The sequence below is a fragment of the Euprymna scolopes genome, chromosome 10, assembly GCF_053919585.1.
Source record: "Euprymna scolopes isolate OS-2025 chromosome 10, ASM5391958v1, whole genome shotgun sequence".
NCBI classification, from domain to species: Eukaryota; Metazoa; Mollusca; class Cephalopoda; order Sepiida; family Sepiolidae; genus Euprymna; species Euprymna scolopes.
The window spans coordinates 97,607,901-97,628,650 of NC_136491.1; positions in this window are offsets into that span (position 1 = coordinate 97,607,901).

Genomic DNA, 20,750 nt, shown 5'->3' on the forward strand with positions numbered 1-20,750 from the left:
CTGCAGTTTGTGCATATTACATTCGCATGAAATGTCTTGATTTTTAATCCTATTAAGGTCAAAATCAGAGAGGAAAATGAGTTCATTTTATATATATATAATATATATAATAATAATAGGTATAGGGATAGATCGGTAGATTGTTTCTTTTTTTTTAAATCGGGAATCAAAATCACGCGTTCAACTTATATATTTATACGTGTATATGTACGTGCTGTCACATTTTAGAATAGACTCGTGAGCACTCCCTGCAGAAATAATGCTTTAAGCTTATTTCTCAGATTCAGAATCTCAGTATTAATTCACGTAAGACCTACGTAGGAGTAAACTCTCTCTCTCTCTCTCTCTCTCTCTCTCTCTCTCTCTCTCTCTCTCTCTCTCTCTCAACTCTCCACCACTCTATCTCGCACGTCAGGTCTGACTGAGAAATCGAGACACTCTGATGAGATTTATCAAAACGCAGGGAACGTCGACTCTGGTCAACAGCTTTATCACCATCCATCTCTAAATCCAATAGAAGAAAATAACTAGCGACAACAACCTCTAACCCGACCCCCCATACATTCCTCTCCTGACCCCAAGATCGTCATCTGGGAAGCAGATTACAGCAATGGACATCTCATTACTTGTCTTTCGACGAGATGTTTCGTAAGTATTTATTCCCTACGGAACGGTGTAGACTCAATAATTTCCACTGATGAGGTTATTTCCATACGTTTGGGGTCAGAGCAAAAATCATCGGTCAAGAAAAGAACATCATACTCGTCCGAGGAAAAGATTGTCTGGCTTATCTTTGATTTTGAGGCAACCATTATGAATTACCAAACATTTGACGAGACAGACTGAAACAGTAAAAAAAAAAAAAAAAAAATTGTTGATGATAGATGGAGAAGATCTCGGGAGAAAAATCTCTCAATATTTAGCGGCTGAGTTGATGTTTTTCGGATTACCGTAAAAATTAATGTAATATATTCATATATTTTTAAAATGTGAAATAACATTTGAAGGAAGAAGTAATCGATAGATTTTAGCTTTTTTTTACATGATGTCACATCAAAGAACCTATTGTTTGTTTTATATGTCAGGCCTTTCGGCTTGTGTGGTAACAACACTTCTCAAATGCATTTGTGATGTTAGGCTGTGTAAGGTGTTAACTTTGGTCAAAATCGCCTCTTCCTTCTTTCAGCGGATTATTTTATTTCGATTATCGATTGTCGACACTAATCGAAGACATTCCGAAACAAATCTATCTCAGAACACTACCAGGCACATAAAGTACATTCGTATGAAATTTAATAAAGATCGATCCAGCCTTTTTCGAGTCCATTGAGAATGAACTCTTACACAAACACGCACACATGCGGACAAACTTCTTTTTATATAATAATAGAGAACTTTTTCATTAATTTTTACAGACTTGATCATTTAGTTGATGAAGAAAATGGAGACAGTTTTCCTTCCGCAGTTTTCTGATCAATAATTTTTTTTATCAGACAAGCCACATAAAAAAATCCGTCAGTGATTTACAATAAGGTCATCGTGATTAAAACAAAAAAAAAATGTTTCCAATCAATTTCACTGATTTTTGTATTTAATCCTTATCAATATGTTTTATGGAAATCACTCTAGATAAGGCGTGAAGCCACTCGATGTAAATCAGCTGACAGGGTGATTATCGCAAAGACAGGAGACCTTTATTGACTCAAAGGCAGGAGATTCTTAGTCTTGAAAATGCTAAAACTATAAATAGGAGAAAAACACTCGCCAGGAAAAGAGTTCCACAAACATGGGAAGAATGTATTTTAGTCATGAATAAAGTAAGGTGGAGAAATTTTTACTCTCACAATCATAAGTCCTGATACTACTACCCAAATCACTATGTACTTATTACGAATATATTTATTATACTCATTATCAAAATAAAGATGGCAATAGTTTAAGTACAATATTTTCTGCAATTACTACAGACGAATTAAATGTACTTTTTACCCGAATCTGACCTTGTATCTTTTTGTTTTAAATTTAGACATAAATAGACCCAAACTGCTGTTATGTAAATGTTGATACATTGTGCAATATATATATATATATATATATATATATATATATATATATATATATATATATATATATATATATATACACTAGCAAAAGTACCCGTCGTTGACTGGGTTCAAAAACAACCTACAGAAAATGGACTCTGATTTATGAAAGTATGATAGGTTATGAAAAGAAAGGGTTGTAAAGAGATATCTTCGAGTTTGGGAGTATCAAAACCAAAGTAAACTATGATGAAAGTAAAAATAAAATAGATAACCCCCATAAATTATTATACCATGCATGTTCACACTGAAACAATTATCACAATATTCTGTGGATCTATATTAAAAAAACCTTGTTAAACTTTGTGACATATTTCCATTCTATGGAGGTCAGGCGCGAACAAACACCCCCAAGTTTTATTATACCATATTTCTTCAAACTGAAACATAATTATCAAAGTATACTTACGGAGATAGATATGAAAAGTCTTTATCAAAGCTTGTGCCGAACGCAGACACCACAATTTTATTATACCATCCCTATTTAATTTAAACAAACTTATCAAAGTATTTATATGTACATCTACATCAAAAACACTTGTAAACGTTTTTTTTTTAATTTTAATTTTTTTTATTTCCATACTTTGTGGACCAGGCGCGAAGGCAGACCCCACAATTTAAATGAACCACTGTTCTGACAACGACGGGTATTTTTGCTATTATATATATATATATATATATATATATATATATATATATATATATATAAGTTAGAAAAGCATTTCATCCAAGGCATGAACATTGTTAAACAAAATGTTTTTACTATAGGCTTTAAAAATAAAGGTACAAGATTCAATTTGAAATTTATTTATTTTCAAAGTGCACTTTTATAAATTTTACAAAATAAGGTATAAAAATTTAACACCTTACTTTGTAAAATTTATAAAAGTGCACTTTGAAGATAAATAAATTTCAAATTGAATCTTGTACCTTTATTTTTAAAACCTATAGCAAAAACATTTTGTTTAACAATTTTCATGCCTTGGATGAAATGTTTTTCTAACTTGTATCGTATATGTTTAAGATTATATTTTATTTAATTTATTAATTTGGATTTAAAAAGATGAATGTGGTTTTGCATGTATTTATAAAAAGTATCCTACTCTCTATTTACGTTTATATTTCTCCTCATACCACAACTCATTTTTTGCAACCCCCTCTTTGTATTATTACAGGTCTGAATATTCTCTCTGTTTCAGTTTGTATTTCTCCTCACACCACAACTCATTTTTGCAACTCCCTCTTTGTCATACATGTCTGAATAATGAGAAAATCTGAATTTTTTAGCAAAAACTTTAAAATAACTTTTTTAGATTAATTTTTTTAAAACTTCTTTCAGAATAGAAAATCTTTACAATTTAATAAGGAACATATTTCCTATAGGTTTCACTAAAAATATTCAGTAGATAACGAGAAAAATAGAGATAAACAGTTCAAAAGGACTGTATAACTGGTTACGCTCAATAGTAGTCCTCGCCAGCGAAAGTCTTTGTCATTGTTATTCTATTATTATTTAAAACATCTTGTGTCCTGCTCTTTTGCACGAGGACTAATATATATATATATATATATATATATATATTGTGTTTAAAGGTGAAAAAACATTCAAGACTATATATATATATAACTCAATGTTTTCGCCTTGTTTGTAGCCTAATACATCTGCATAAAACCTAAAAGTATGTTCTTATGTAAAATTTATCAATGAAGACAATGAAAGTGTTCCCAGATTTCTACTGGATTATAAAAACATAACCTTTTTATAGCTTCAAATTAGAATCATATGTATAACATTATCTGGGAAAGACAGTGGAAGTTTTCCCGAATTTTCAAGTGTCCTTATTAGCTAAGGAACCTATGAGAGTCGAACCCTCTTTAACATTCCAAATGTTATTTTAATAAAATTTATATCATATGCATATAGAATATCTTCATTAAGCTCTATGTGATGCCTCCTCCATCCCTAAGCGACCCATGATGATTGAACTCTCTAAAAGTTCAAATGCGCGCGCGCGTGTGTGTGTCTACGCGCGTGTTTACTTATTTATTTAGTTTAGGGCAACCTACCGGATACTAGATATTCACTCACTACTTCAGAGACTTCAACTGAGAGTTTTTTCTACATGAGAGGTCATCACTTATCTAGGCCTGGGGGCCACTCTAGTATAAGGGTTAAGTGTTGGGTAGACGGTGAAAAAAAGATCAGTCATAATGGAACTTGAGTAGAATTAGATTATCAAAGAGGACGGCTGAATAGGAATTCATTCAAATTGGATTTGAAAACGACAAAGTTATAGTAAGCCGAGAAGCAGACTCACGATACTGTATTCCACAGACGGACAGTTTTTGGGAAGAAACTCCATTTCCATTTAGTTTTCAGCACAGATAGAGATTGCGAGAAATTGTTGGTAGTTGTTGCAGCTAGTCGTGTATTTGTTGCGAAGGTTTTACGGGGAGGGACCACAGATTGGAGTACTGTCAAGTAAGTAACGACGGAGCAGATATACACTTGCAACTCCCTTGCAATATACACTTGCAACGTCTCTTCTGTGAGAAAGAGGACTCAATGAGGCGAATTGATGATTGCCTACTAAATTTCGAAGACGTTTGGACACCCTGTCAAAACAGGAAAAGGTGCTTGTTGGAGCTCTATCTCAGATGTGGCAACAGTATTCCATCTTAGGACGTATATGGCTTTTGTACAGGTTGAGGATTGCGTCGGAAGAGAAATTCTTTCTTGAGCGCGAGAACGATCATACTATTTTTCCAACAAATTTGGCAATAGAGCTCATGTAGATCTTCCACTTCAAATCAGAGGTAAATTTTGAATAGGTTGCTTCTTCAAACCGAGAGTCGTTAAGTGGTATTATGAGCGTTGGTGGTTAAAAGATAGAAGTTTGGTTTGGGATGCACTGAAGTTAACCAGCTATTTTTTACCCCATTGTACCACTCATTACAGATCGGAAGAGACAGAATCAGAAAGATCCTGATCTCTGTCAGTCTTTGAAGTGGTGCTATAAATGGTAGTGCCGTTTACATAGATGTCGACGAATGGACGAACGTATGTGTTTTGGAAGGTCGCTGATAAAGATCAGGAAGAAGGTTGGGCCAAGGATAGATCTCTGTGAACTTCGAATTTCTGCACATCAACGACTACTTTAATATACCTTTTAGAGAGAAAGTATTTTATCGTTAAGACATTATCAGCTATTCCGTAGCTGGAAATGTTATGGAGTCCTTTATGCCATACCCTGTTAAATGCCTTAGATATGTCAAAAGCTATTGCTCTAGAAAGAAAACCATTGTCAACCGACTCACTAATCCGGTGTGATATTACCGTCAGCACATCGGCGGTTGATCTCTCATATTGCATGTCGTCGAATAGGTTATTTTTACTTAGATGGTTAAAAACTTCTTAATTTATTACAGACTCCAGCAAACTGTCCACGACGTACAGTAAGCTGATCGAGATGTACTGTAATTCAGAAGACCGATGTCCCAAATTTTTAAATACTGGTCAGACCAAAAAATTTTTTCCAGGGCACTGGGAAGCATCTTTCCTTAAGGCAACGCTCCAAGAAGTTAGTTAGTATTGGAGCTAGTTCAGCTGACAGCTTCTTGGGCACAATGATTGAAATATTGTCAGGGCCAGTTGATTTGCTAGAATCAAGGTTCTTGATAAATTTGGAAACATTTCGGATAGTTAGATGGATGTCTCCCTGAGTACTGGTATGGATACGAGGTGGAGTAGGCGGCTATTATAACACAGGGAGGATTAGATGCGAAGTTCTTGCGAAGAGTTTGACTTTGTCAGATGCTGAAATAATCAGTTCAGTTGATGATGGTTAGAATGGCTGCCACACATCTGTTCATAACCTTGTTTTCTATGTGCTAAAACTCATGGGAATCTAGCTATGTTTAACAACTTTACACTTAACAGTTCGGACAAACGACTCTCTCGCGTTTCCATTAACTTCCGGCAGTGGTTAGTTGCAGTTCCAAAGATGACTTTAGTTTCTGCACATCATTTAAAGCAATTAAAATATTGATTTCTATGTGCAATTTCAGCAACACATTCAAAGGTGTACCACGATTGGCTATTTTGGTTTGAAAATTTTTCAGAGAGTCTATATCAGCAGTTTGCCAATCTGTCAGGTCGGATATTATAGAGGATACATTATGAACGTACAGAAATTGGTCAAGTCAGCCATAGAGTAGCGATGCACAGTGTCGTAAAGAGGAACATCTGAGGACTTGTTATTTTTAGTTTTAATCTTAATTGATACAACGGAGACATCAGGGAAGATAAGCACAGTTCAGTTAGAAAAAAGGCAAATTAGTGATTAGAATCGGGAACACGGGTGGGTTCGTCAACAATCTGGCTTAGATCAGAAGCAAAGGAGAAATCATGACAGAACCTCCGTTCATAATCTGTCTTGTTTGAGTGGACTAGCCATTCCACGTTGTTGACAATAATGCTGGCTGAGGGATGGGCAGTCTGGATATGATCAATTTGTTCATCGTTATGGGGGCGCTAGAGAGCAAACAGGAAAGCGGTACAGTGAGTAAGTGCTACTTAGAAGGACATGTAGTATAGTTTTAAGTCGGCTTTAGATACGTTCTCTGTCGCAGGGTAAGACATCTCTAATGTAAGTACATATTCCATGACCGTGGCGTTCATTTGAGTCAAATTTGGAAGTTAACTTGGAATAGTCTTTAATCGAGAAATCTTGTAAGAAAGCATTTACGTCAATACCAATTTCGCAAAGAAAGAACTGGTCAGGTTTGGTATTCCGTAATGGAATTTCAATTTCTGAAAGGTTAAAACGTAGGCCCCTGATGTTGGAAGAGACTTGGTGATGGGGTCTACATTTGAAATTGAGATTCTAGGTTTAATCTAGTTATAATTGTTTTTTGGTCATGGTGAGGTGGGAAGTTTTGTGGAAAAGGTCAGTAGAATTGTTTACAGATCATGGATAGAAGGAAAGAGGAAGGGAGAAAGTAGAGATTTATTTTGACAAATGACGAGGGAAAAGTCGTAACAGTCTACACAATTATGGCATCAAGAGGCCCCACCGAAGCATGGTTCAGACTCTATACAGCAGTCCAGGTACTTTGCACATGCTGAGAAGACAGCTTCTTTGTGAGTTACCCCAAAGTTCGGGTCTCTGACTATCAGGCGAATAACGCCAGCCCAGTTAAAAAATGCTTACCTCCAGCACACTTATTAGTGACATACAAACGGAAGTAGGAGCAAAAATAAAAAGAAAATAATTCAGAAGATCATCTCCAGTTACAGCTTATACAAAACTGCCGACCGAATAGACATTATTTCAGCTCCTATTGTTAAAAACATGGCTCATTAGGAGATAAGGACAAAACAGAGGGAGCGATAATTACATGGCTACCGAAAAAGCATCCACAAGTAATTTTCTACGTCTTATTTGCTTATTTCTGGACTCGAGTGTCTGTCTATCTATCAATCTATCTATCAATCTATCTATCTATCTCTGTATATATATATATATATATATATATATATATATATATATATATATATATATAAACAAAAACTAAGTTTTATCTATACTATTAATAAAATTCTAAATGTTTATTTATTTATGTGTGTATATATACCAATAAAAACTTTCGAACGGATACACCGAATTGAAAGATACTTTTTTACCCTGGAAGGTGTGAGTCTCTAAATTGTCCTTATCTATATATGATTCGTAACGAATGACGCCGAGTTACTAAAAAAAGCCCGAAATAAGGGGATTTTTTTGGGGGGGGGCGTTTCGTTTTTGTCGAAAAAGTTACCTGCACATGTCAACGGAATTTAGTACTGTCTGTATACAGTCGCGGTAACATCTGTCGGCATACGGACGGAACTTGTGTCGCAATGGATAACGCGTCTGACTACGTATCAGAAGATTCCAGATTGATTGGCTAACTAAAAACTCAATAGAATGTGCGTATAAATACACGAGACAACCACAACTATCAATCAAATAAAAAAAAGAAATACATTTAATTCACCTAGGGTTAAAATAGGTCGAATCACTAGATATCTACGCTTCCTGATAAAAATGCACACAGAAAGGAAGGGGTGAACCCAAGGTTAACTGGGCCTTTATCCTGTAAGTGCCTGCCCAGTGGCTGATTAGGAAGAGAGCGGTTGAAACTAGGAATCTGATTGGCTAACTAAAAACTCAATAGATGGTGCGTATATAAAAACGCGAGACAATCATAACTCTTCGAATTCTGACGAATTCTAGCGTGGATGAAAAGCAGAATATTCTGTGAAGCTTAAATGCTATATATTTTTTTATAGCTTACTACCTTTCTCTACCTATGTATTTAGCATTGTTGAAGTAAATACTTAAAGTTTACTCATAAAATAATACTTTCGTGTATTAATTTATGTGATTAAATAAAGTAGTCATACTTAGCTCCTGAAACAGTTGAGCACTCTCAAAAGAATTTATTTCACCACAGCAAAACATAGATATGAAAAGGGATAATTTTGAAACATCGTTTAAACACATCCCTATACCTAGCAAGCGTAGCTATATTATTATTAGATGAATTAAAAAAAACAGATGAACTAATATGCCGAATGCGATGGCGAGCAAATTTCTTCCTTAAAAATGAACACATAAACAAAAAGGAATCCTATGGTTTTAAAACCCTAAAAAATGCACAGTAGACATTTTTATAAACTGAAAAATACCTTTTAAACGTAATTAAAAACTTAGAATTCCACAATCAACATAACAATTTCCAACGAAAACTACAAAAAATCGTTAGAAACTCTAACAACTCTAATAAAATCTTTGTAAAAGCAGATAAAACTAGAAATTTTTATAAAATAGATAAACAAGAATATAACAAAATAATCACAGAAAACATTACAAAAAACTGGATACAAACGAATGCGACTACATAGATATAATAAATACTGAAAATAAACAACTCAACGATAAATTAAGAATTAGCGATAAAGTTGGAAAATTGAAACCAAGAAAAACATATATTTTACTCAAAGATCACAAATGTGACTTTAATAATAATCCCAGCACTCGTTTGATAAACCCAACTAAACCAGAAATAGGTAGAATTAGCAAAGCAATACTTTCTAGAGTAAAAAAACAAATCAAACGAGACCTAGAATTAAACCAGTAGGATAATACTGCCGAAGCAATCACTTGGTTTTAAAATATAGAAAACAAAAGTAAATGTACGTTTATACCGTTCGACATGATAGACTTCTATCCCTCGATATCCGAAGAAATTGTCAACATTGCCCTAGAATTTGTCGAGGCATACACTGATATATCCTCGGAAGAAATCAGCATCATTAAAAAATGTAGAAAATCAGTTCTAATAAATAACAATAACCAATGGATAAAAACTAAAATGAAAAATTCGTTTGATTTGGCGATGCAACTACATAGATATAATAAATACTAAAAAAAATCACCGATAAATTAAGAATTAGCGATGAAGTTGACAAATTGAAACCTAGAGAGGCATATATTCTGCTCAAATACCACAAATGTAACTTCAATAATAATCCCGGCACCCGCTTGATAAACCCAACTAAACCAGAAATAGGTAGAATTAGCAAAGCAATACTTTCTAGAGTAAACAAACAAATCAAACAAGACCTAGAATTAAACCAGTAGGCAAATACTGCCGAAGCAATCACTTGGTTTAAAAATATAGAAAACAAAAATAAATATACGTTTATACAGTCCGACATCATAGACTTCTATCCCCCGATATCTGAAGCACTTTTAAACATTGCTCTGGTGTTTGCCGAGCCATACACTGATATATCCTAAGAAGAAATCCACATTATTAAAAAAATAGTTCTAGTAAATAACAATAACCAATGGGTAAAAACTAAAATGACAAATTCTTTTGATTTGACGAGGGGTGCCAGGGATTCTGCAGAGGCATCAGATCTTGTGGGATTATTCATTCTATATACCCTCACAAGCATATTTGATACTACGGATATCGGCCTATATAGAGATGACGGACCAGCTATAATAAAAGACTCCAGCAAAGTCAAGGGGGATAACTTTAAGAAATATACAAGGAAATGAAAAAATTAGGCCTAAAAGCAGACGTATCAGTTAACATAAAAATAACAAACTTCCTGGCCGTCACGTTAAATTTAGATAAAAACACATATGAGCCCTACTTAAAAGATAATGCTAATCAAATATACGTAAACCCCAAGTCCAATCACCCACCATCAGTTATAAAACCAATTCCTAACTCGATCGTAAGTAGACTCAGCAATAACTAAAGCGATGAAAATGTATTTAACAGGTCAATCAATATCTACAAAACAGCCCTAAAAATAGTGGCTACAAAAATATTGATATCAAATATAAGCAACAAAATACCAACAACTATAATAAAATTAAAAATAGAAGAAAAAGAAATATAATCTTGTATACGGCGCCATACAATCAAATGTTAAAAACAAAACTTGGCAATGAAATTTCTAGATCACACTGAAAAGCACTTTCCCGTAACCAATCCCTTGCACAAAAGTTTCAATAAAAATAACCTAAAGTTAACATACAGCTGCTGCAAAAATTTAGAAATAATTAAAGCACATAATAAAATATTAAATAAAAGCAATGGAAAAAATAACAAATTGATAAAAAAGGGGCATCATGACAAAAATTAAACTAACACAAAAAACACAAATGTAACTAGTAGAAATAATAATAATAATAATAATAATAATAATAATAATAATAATAAACCAACTACGGACAACGACAACCTAAGTAGAAATAAAAAGAAAAATACTAATAATGAAACAGAATAAATGCAACTGTAGATCTCGCACACTTTGCCCGCTTCAAAATAAATGTCTAACTAAAAGCAAAAGAAACCCGAATAACAAGAAATATTACGTAGGTATGACTTCTTTACATTTCAAAACTCGATATTATAACCAGAAAAGTACGTTAAAAAAACACCCGATGCAAACAACACTAGCAAAAAAAAAAAAAAAAAAAACTACTGGGAACTCAAAGAATGCGAATGTTCTCCGGTAATCGAATGGGAAATAGTAAGACAAGCAAACACATGTAAAGACCTAGACTATCTATATAGATTATGCCTTCATGAAAAATTTGCTATCCTATACTTTAAAGAACCCCAACATCTATTAAACGGTAGGAGAGAAATAGCGAACAACTGTGTACACAGGATAAACTTTACTTTAGGATAGCGATACAAAAATTTTTAAAAAGTAACAAAAACAATAAAATTAAATAAATAAAATAAACATACATATACATAAATTATCACACACACACACAAACACACACACACACACACACACACACACACACACATATATATATATATATATATATATATATAAACTAACATAATAATAACAAACACATTTAACTACACCTAGGGTTAAAAATAGGGCAAATCACTAGATGTCTACGCTTCTCGCTAAAAAAGTACACACAAAGGAAGGGGTAAACCCAAGGTAAACTGGGCCTTTGTACTGTAAGTGTCTGCCCATTGGCTGATTAAGAAGGGGCGATGGAAACTAAGAATCTGATTGGCTGACTAAAAACTCAACAGAATAAGAATATATGAAGTGTAGTATAATGTGTACTTAAATGTGTTTGTTATTATGCTACTTTATATATATATATATATATATATATATATATATATATATGGGTGTGTGTGGGGGGTGATATTTTTATAACTTACTATATATATGCGCGCACGCGCGTGTGTGTGTGTGTGTGTGTGTGTGTGTGTGTTTGTGAGGGAGAGACTTTCCGTAACAATTTTGATTTTCATAAATATATGAGCGTAGATATTTTTTTTTTATCTTATTCGCATTAAGGCCTTTCTTTCATTTCATTTCCGCTTTTGACATAATAGACACTCTCTCTAATATATTCCCCTCCTCTCCTGCTCGTCTCGACTCTATTTCTTCCAACGCCATCTTCCCTGTTTTCTCATCTGTACTGCCTCCACCCTCCGCTATCCTACTCACTGTCAAAGTCGATGATCTCGCCAATCCATTCTAGTGGACTCCAATCCTTTCTGGGAAATCAAATTACCCCGCAATCATAGACCGGCGCGTCGGTCAAGAATCCAACAAAATTGCCGTTTGGAACGTAGCGGCGCAATGGCAACGGCTATCCATTTTATTGCAGTCAGTATCAACTTACTGCCTTCTCGGGTGAGGCGAGAGGCGTCGAGAGCAAAGGTCAAGATGATGAAGAAAGTGACATTAAAAAAACCGAGGGGAAAAAATGTGTTGGTCAAATCTGGCCTATTGTTTCGCAAGTATGTGTTTGTATATATATATATATATATATATATATATATATATATGTATATATATATATATATATATATATATAGCTGATGAGCTGTGATATAGCGAAACTGTACTGTATGTGGATAACTATAATGCTCCTTATCTTGAGTTGAGCATATTGGGAAGTGATACGCAATATACCATTAGCATATTTAGCGATGCTCTTTGTGTAAACAAATCGAGTTTAAGTATTCGGACGATGTCAAAACCTCGTTAATTCACTACCCGCACAGCAGCTGCCGATTGGCTGTCGTACGGACGGTCGGGTTTCGATCCTGCCTTTTAGTAGATGCCTGTCTAGCTGCACTGATGATACAGCGAAAGAGTACTATATGTGGATGACTATATATATATATATATATATATATATATATATATATATATATATATATATATATAAGAGCAAGAGTTAATACAACATGTTAGAAAACACTTGGAAAAGAGTTAAAAACATATTTAATCTGAAAAGGAAACCCTTAATAAGTGGATCGTTCTTAATCCGCGGAGTTTTGAAGAAATACTTTCCTTCTCATCAGAGGGTAAGAATTAGCAAAATACGGGATAGGATTTTGCATAAAAAGTATTTGATGAAACTGCAAGTAAGTCAAAGATCTTACTTGATAACAAAAGGTGAAGCAGAGGGAATATGGTAAAGAAAAAGGTGATCTCACGTGAATGGATAGTCAGGTGAAAGGTAAGGTATCCAATGACGGTAAAATCCAAAAATGTATGTCCAAGAAAGTTAATTTAATTTTCCAAAAATTTTAGTAAAATCAAAGGAAATAGAGTAATTGGAAAACGGTCCAAAATAATCCAAAAGGCCGAAATCCGTGGAATAATTCACAAATATGTACAAGGAAAAGGGGAAAAAATTCCAATAATAATAATAATAATAAAAAAATAAGATATATATATATATATATATGTATATATATATATTATATATATATACATACATAATTATTTAGTATAATAACTATTAAATACCTACAGACAGTAGTGTTTCATATTTTCGGGAATCGTCACGATTAACACGAGTCGATAGATTCGAACCCGGCAACAGAAGCCATCTCTGGCTTCATTAGTAAGGACATAATCCATTCGGTCACTGAATATATATATATATATATATATATATATATATATATATATATATATATATATTTAGGAACGTAGCCTTTACAGTTTAACGTTAAAACATCAGAACAATTTGCAACACCTAATTTAAAAAAATATATAGCTACTCTACGAACCCTGATATTGTTTAAAACATCTTTAATATCTCTTCTGCGCAGTTATCCTTACTTAAAGTAAATGTTTATTCTTGTGGTCTGGACTTCTGCATACCGCCCACTCCCCCTAAATATGAAGAGATCTATGCTGAGTTCGAAGTCTTATTTTCTCAGTTATCAAGACTTTCACCTATTACCGAAATTAAACTTTCACCCGTTACAGCAAAATTCAACGACGTCACACACTCATATGCCGGAACGCCTGTATCGTTTTGGGAATCAAAATGGCGCAGTTTACACTTTCGCACAGTTAAATCATTTCGCCAGAATAAATCTATCATAATCACAAAACCCGACAAAAACTCCGGAATATATATACAAAACCCGACAAAAACTCTGGAATTATATGAGACCTCCAAATCAGTCCGGTTAGCCCCGGTAGGTACAAACGACTCCACCATATCTATCGAGATCAAGTTTCACAAACGTCTGGTCAAATAGACAAAAAATGGAGCCCTTTTGCTTCCACTTCAAAATTGATCAGACCTTCTGGTTCTATTCATCTCTATGGCTTGTCTTAAACCCATAAGAATGGTATGTCATTAAGACCCATACTATCGATGATTGGGTCTTTTCAACGTAAATAACAAAATGGCTCTCAATAAATTTAGAACCTGTTTTGGGGACATTACAGTTTGCATTAAAGACTCATTTTACTTTGCAAACTTCATGCAAAATGAGGTCGCAACCTATAGTTAAAAAAACAACAACTAATAAATAGTAATACCAATACGTGTAGGAGCACCAAGCTGCGTCTCTGATAACAATGGAATCAAAAGGAGGATTTACACTAATCACAGAATGTACTGGTGAAAACGACGACACATAATTAAAAAAAATCAAGATGGTGGAAACTAACTCTCATAATCAAATAACACTAACCAACTAAGTAAACATTAAAACGCAAATCAAAAGAGTTATATATTAAGATAACTCAAGAGGGCCGGTAATGTCTCACAATATGTAATGAAAACATGTACGCATCCCTTCTTCCATTACTTAAACTAAAAATAGTAGCCCCCATCGAGACTAAAAAAACACTCGATGATAAGTGTTAATAAGATTGCAAAATGGATGCTGAACAATAATATGAGAGAATTTGAAACAATGGAAAAAATTAGTTTAGTTACTACTAGTTTACTTATACTTAATGTGTCTGGGAATGTTCTTAGATAAGATTTGTATCGGAATACTTCTGATGTAAAACTTAACATTACAAGTGCATTCAGAATCACAAGCAGAAAGGCCCAACTTATAAAATCAACAGTAGTTTCTTTTTATAAGAATTTGAAATGAATGCTCCTGTTTAGAGTAAGACTGAACCATGATGATTGACTTTGGAATTTTAAACTTTAATGCAAACCATTATATAAAAATATTTTTTAAAAAATCCGCAATAGGATCTCTACAGTGCAATGTACACTACAATATAGTATGGACTAAGTCACCGCGGATAGGCATTTGAAGTGTCTTCCTCGTGCATCGCAGTGGGTCACCAATTAGAGCAACAAATCAATCAAATTGATTGAAATGTGAGCCATTTCATAAATTTCGATGACAATAAGTGTATGGTGTGGACCATTCCTTAATCCTTATTCAATACTGGACAACGTCGGGTTTCCCTGCTAGTTATCAATAGTTACAGACTGTTACTTCATGAAAAGTCAAGGATCAATTGTTATCTCTAATAAAACTCAGAACTGCACAGAAATTTCGGTTTGACATACCAAAGACTGCCGACAAAAAAAAAAAGGTGTCAAGCATCGGGACAAAATATGACAAGTGCTTGATTACTTGTCTCTTTAAAACTACGGTCGGCCTTCCAAAAACGAAGACTTCTATTTTTTATTCCGCTCGAATACATCAGAGGGGATTGCAAATTGCATTGTTATGACTGAACTTATGTAATCATGATCTGACAGTTTCATCTCTCTTTTGCAGATATTTATAATGTGAAATTTTTAGAAAGCCATCTCTGTCATGAACACGCATCAAAAGCAGATATGTAGGAAAATAAATTCTGGAACACAAAAATCGCCCATTTTAATGGTATCACCCAGTCTTCGTAGCTCTTCAACATATTTGATTTCTAATGAAAAAATAGGTTTTACTGTTGAAACGACTTTTGTATTTCAAAGCGCACTTCAGACAGCCATTGTTCATCGCTGGCAAAAGTGCATCAAAATGGTAATGACTGTGTAGAAAAATAAGTGCAAGAGCACAAAAGGTCGCTCGTTTTATTGGTACCACTCGCGTCTTCATAGCTCTTTAACTTAAACATGGAAGGCTTTACTTTTGAAACGACCCTCGTATGGCATTCGTGTGCACAGGGTTTGTTGCTGTTGCGTTCAGATACAACTGAGTCAGTTATTTAATTTTCGTTGTGTTGAAATAAATGCACGCATTAGGCTGATTCGTTAATCACAAGTCTAGTACAAATAGATGAAAGCTTAGAGAAACTATAAATAATTGTGAGAGTGAAAAAGAGAAGGCATATCGAAATGACCAAGAAAATGTACTTAGTCGCAGAAAATAGGAACTCGAGATTTTTAGAAAATTTATAACCGTATGGTGAAAGATAGGCAATAAACAATTCCATCAATATTCAACAACCATGAAGTTGCTTTCACGGTATCTAAGAAAGTTAAGGTATTTGCTTGACTGTTTGCCTTAAACCTTAGACTCTTCAAATCACTCATTTCTAAATTTCCCTAGCTGGGAGGAAAAACCCCCTCCGTTATACCAGTATTCAATAATTCTGACGAAAGACACTGACTCTGCTCAATTATCGCCCATCAGTATTCACCGCCTCTTCGTTAAAATCTTTATGTTTAATGAATTGAGCACTAGTGCAGCAAGCCGCTTTCTGACCAAGCAAGTATATTCTATTGCCGATATTTTTTACTGTCATCTCTGAATGCATATACGATGTACTGGATGAAGCAGAAGAAGCTATAGCTGTAGCCTTTGATAAATACAAAGCTTTGACAAAAATCTGGCATGACAGGCTTTTCATGAAAATCAAATCCTATGGTATTACTAGATGAATACTCAATGAAAATCAGGCCCTTCCTAAATAAAAGAAAAATCAGGTTTTCCGTGATGGCCGTATGTCTAAACAACATGATATTAATACAGGTAGATCACATGAATCGATCTTTCGCTCTTTATTCTGATCTTTATGAATAAACCCTCTGATAAAGTTGTGTCTCAGATAAGTATATTTGCTGATTACACCACTCTCTATAATAGACATTAAGGTAAAACGAATGTACACATATCCAAGGAAATGGCAGAAACTCTAGAAAATGACCTTCGATCTGTTGTGGAATGTGGCCGTAAATGGTTGGTAACATGTAATACTACTAAGGCTAAACTTCTTTCCTTTAACAACTACAAAATACCTTCTCAATCACCGATTGCCATGACAAATATTAACATCTTACCTGGTAGCTTATTTTTCTTGCAAAGCTACCATTTGCTCATAAATGAAGTGTCGTTGCCACATCTGAGCTGCTAAATCTACCGCTAATCTCTCACTAATAAACTGAGTCAAAAAAGAGTCTTGAAGCTAATGTCGATCAAGCCCCAACCTCTGTCTATTCGCCGCAATGTCGCATCCCTGTGCTAATTACTTTAATGGAATGTGCTCTGATGAACTCATAACACTCTTACCCCCTCAAAGTACATTTCTCCAACTAACCCCATAAGCACCAAAATCCCACCCCAATCACTACATACTGAAAATCCTTCCACTCTAACAGTTTCTTTCCTTAGACTGCAGGACTTTGGAATTCTCTAACTATTTCCTGCTTCTCTTATTGTACTATCTTGCAGAAGTTACAATATAATATGAATAGACATCTCGCTGATCAACACTAGACATGTTCCTAAATATCAGCCCCTTACGTTCCAAATGGCAATATGCCTTGTTTGGGGTAAAATAAAGTAAAATACGCTTACATTCCTGAATAGGACTAAACTATTACATGTTTCTAAATTACAAAGACAGTATTCTGCAATGATTTTTATTAAACAGCTTCAATTATAATTCGTGGAGTGAGACCCTCGGTTTCTGTTCAAAGCAATTGCATCGATTTGTACAGCATAAAAGGTAGATTTTAATCTAATATATTTAGAACTAGTAATAGGATAGTTAAACAGAATAAACAGAAACAGACATGACGTCATACGACTAAAATAGATTATGGAATAAAAAGATAGGAGTACAGTTCGTTTGGGGGCACGCAAGGCGTTAACGTGGAAAATATGTGCTGTAAAATATAATTAAACAATGCTTATTGATCGCTCTCTCTCTCTCTCTCTGTCATCTTGTAGGTCAGTGATTTAGAACAAAGATAAGATTGAATAAACCTCCTCTATCTTCCATCAGTTTTGTTAAAACTTAGTATTTTCTGTCGGCATCAAATCCAACAGAGTCTAACCTATTGTTAAGATGGCTTTTTCCCTGATGACTGAAGTATGACTTCCTGTGGAATTTGAGGAGTTTTAGGAGATCCACTCTCCTAGGCATTGTTTTCTCCTTTTGAGAAGGAGTTAGTTTAATGCTAATCCACGGAGTTGCCCCAACCAGTGAATGCAGGCATTTTTCGTAAGGCAGAACGCTGGTTGGTGCTACCAGATCTGGCTGTCTGAAGATATTGGCTTCCTAACATTGATGCTTTTTATTTTTCTACTTCCTTTTGCAAAACTTAATTATGTTCCGCAAAACCAAAAACAAAAACAACAATCCACCTTTTCCCCCTTTTCCTTCCCATTTCCTCTTTCTCTTTCTATCTTCCCCACTTTCTAACTGGTTTCCTAACTTAAAATGTACCAAACATTGATATTGTAACCCTTTTCCCTCTCCCATTACATAACCTTCATGTTTTGCAGGACAGAGAACAAAAACGATAAAATCCACTATAAAACAACCAAAGCAAAGCAAACCAAACCAAACACTACAAACTAGCGATTGAAGATACAAAGAGATTGAAGAATAAAAAAAAACTTCTACAAAATAACTGGATACAACACGAATACCATTTTCAAAATAACTGGATTCAGCATTAAATAACCCGAAAAAGGTTGATATGCTGTAAAACAACCAAACCAAACTCTACAAATAAATATTTGGAGATATAAAGAATTGCAAGCATAAAAATTGTTTCTAAAATAATTGGATTCAGTATTAAATAACATGAAAAGGGTTGATATGCCGTAAAACAAAACAACTAAACCAACTAGAACGCTGGCTTTTCAATCCCACTTCTGACTTTTGTGTCACATTTTCCAGCCGTGGAAAGGGTTATAACTTTATAGTCCAAGGAATTTTAATTAAAAAACAACAAGCTTCCAATCTAGAAAGACCAAACCGGAACCCGTACAAGTAGAGCATACTATGAGTATAATTTGTAGACTTTAATGTAATGAAACTGTAGCGTAACGATTACGACAACATAGATAGCTGAAGCGTGAAAATAACAAGACACCTTGATATCTACGTACGAGATAACATTACAAGAAGTCTTGTGGTGATGGCCGTATCGAATGGGTATACAGATTCGCTGCAACACGCGCACGCACGCACACACACACATACACACACACACATACACACGGAAAGAAAGCGTCGCTCGTATGTGATTTATTTTTTTGGGGGGGGGGATTGAAAGTGAACGCGGAAGTAACTGTTCATGGAAACCAAAGCAAAGCAAAACAAATATTATTAATGTCATCAAACATAAGAAAAACTAAACACAAACGAAAGGAAAAGTCACACGCGCCGAATTATCTCGATGAGGATGATCTTAAAATGCACTTTCTGTTGCGCCTTCATAAACACTTTTTCGTGCCGATAGCAATCTCATTCATTGATGGCTTTTTTAACCACAAGAACGAACGACGAAATATGAAAGCCATTGCGAAGATAAAATTTAAAAAAATGCTTGGCTGCAATATTTTAACGTAAAAGCCAGAATACAATTTGTTTATATATATATATATATATATATATATATATATATATATATATATATATATGTATGTATGTATGTATGTATGTATGTATATATTTTCACAGCCAAACAACGTCGTAGCACACAAGAGCAATGACAGCCAACAAACCGGAAGTCCAAGACTCGAGTTTCGCCCTCATTTGGAAATCGAAACCGAGCCTCTTTCATGCGGATTTCGCATCCCGAGTTCGGATATGTCTAACTGATGATCCCAAATAAAGGTGAAACTCAAGTCTTGAACTTATCTAATTTTTAATAGTGTTTGTACGATCTATCACAATCGGAAGTCAGAAAAAATCAGAATTTTGGGGGTATCAGAATCGGTATTGGAATCGGAAACATTTGTGCTTATTTCACGATGCCAAAAACAATACTTTTAGTTTTCTTTTCTAATTGATTTTGTTTAAAGTTAAATTTTTTACTATATATATATATTTATATATATATATATATATATATATATATATGTGTGTGTGTGTGTGTGTGTGTGTGTGTGTGTGTGTATGTATTATAATCATTAGATCACTATGGCTCTTGCCGTACGTGATCTACCAGATTTAGGGAGGTCACATACAGACCCTTGCTCATGAAATCGAGCCACCATAGCTTTTATTGCATTGGCAGTAGGGGAATTTCCTGTGTTGAAGTTCCGTCGAAATTCTCTTTGAGTTTCCGATATTGACTCATTCAACTGAAAATACGACTCTACGATAAATATCCGCCCATCGATAGTGTAACGACTCCTGATGACTTTGAGAGGATTACTCTAGATGATCTGAAAATAACAAAACAAATAAAAATATATAAAATTAAGAAAGTTATGATTTTTTTAACCATCAGCTTTTTGGGGGACACCCTGTGTGTGTGCATATATATATATATATATATATATATATATATATATATATATATATATATATATATGGTAGAGCACTCTCGTAAATTATCT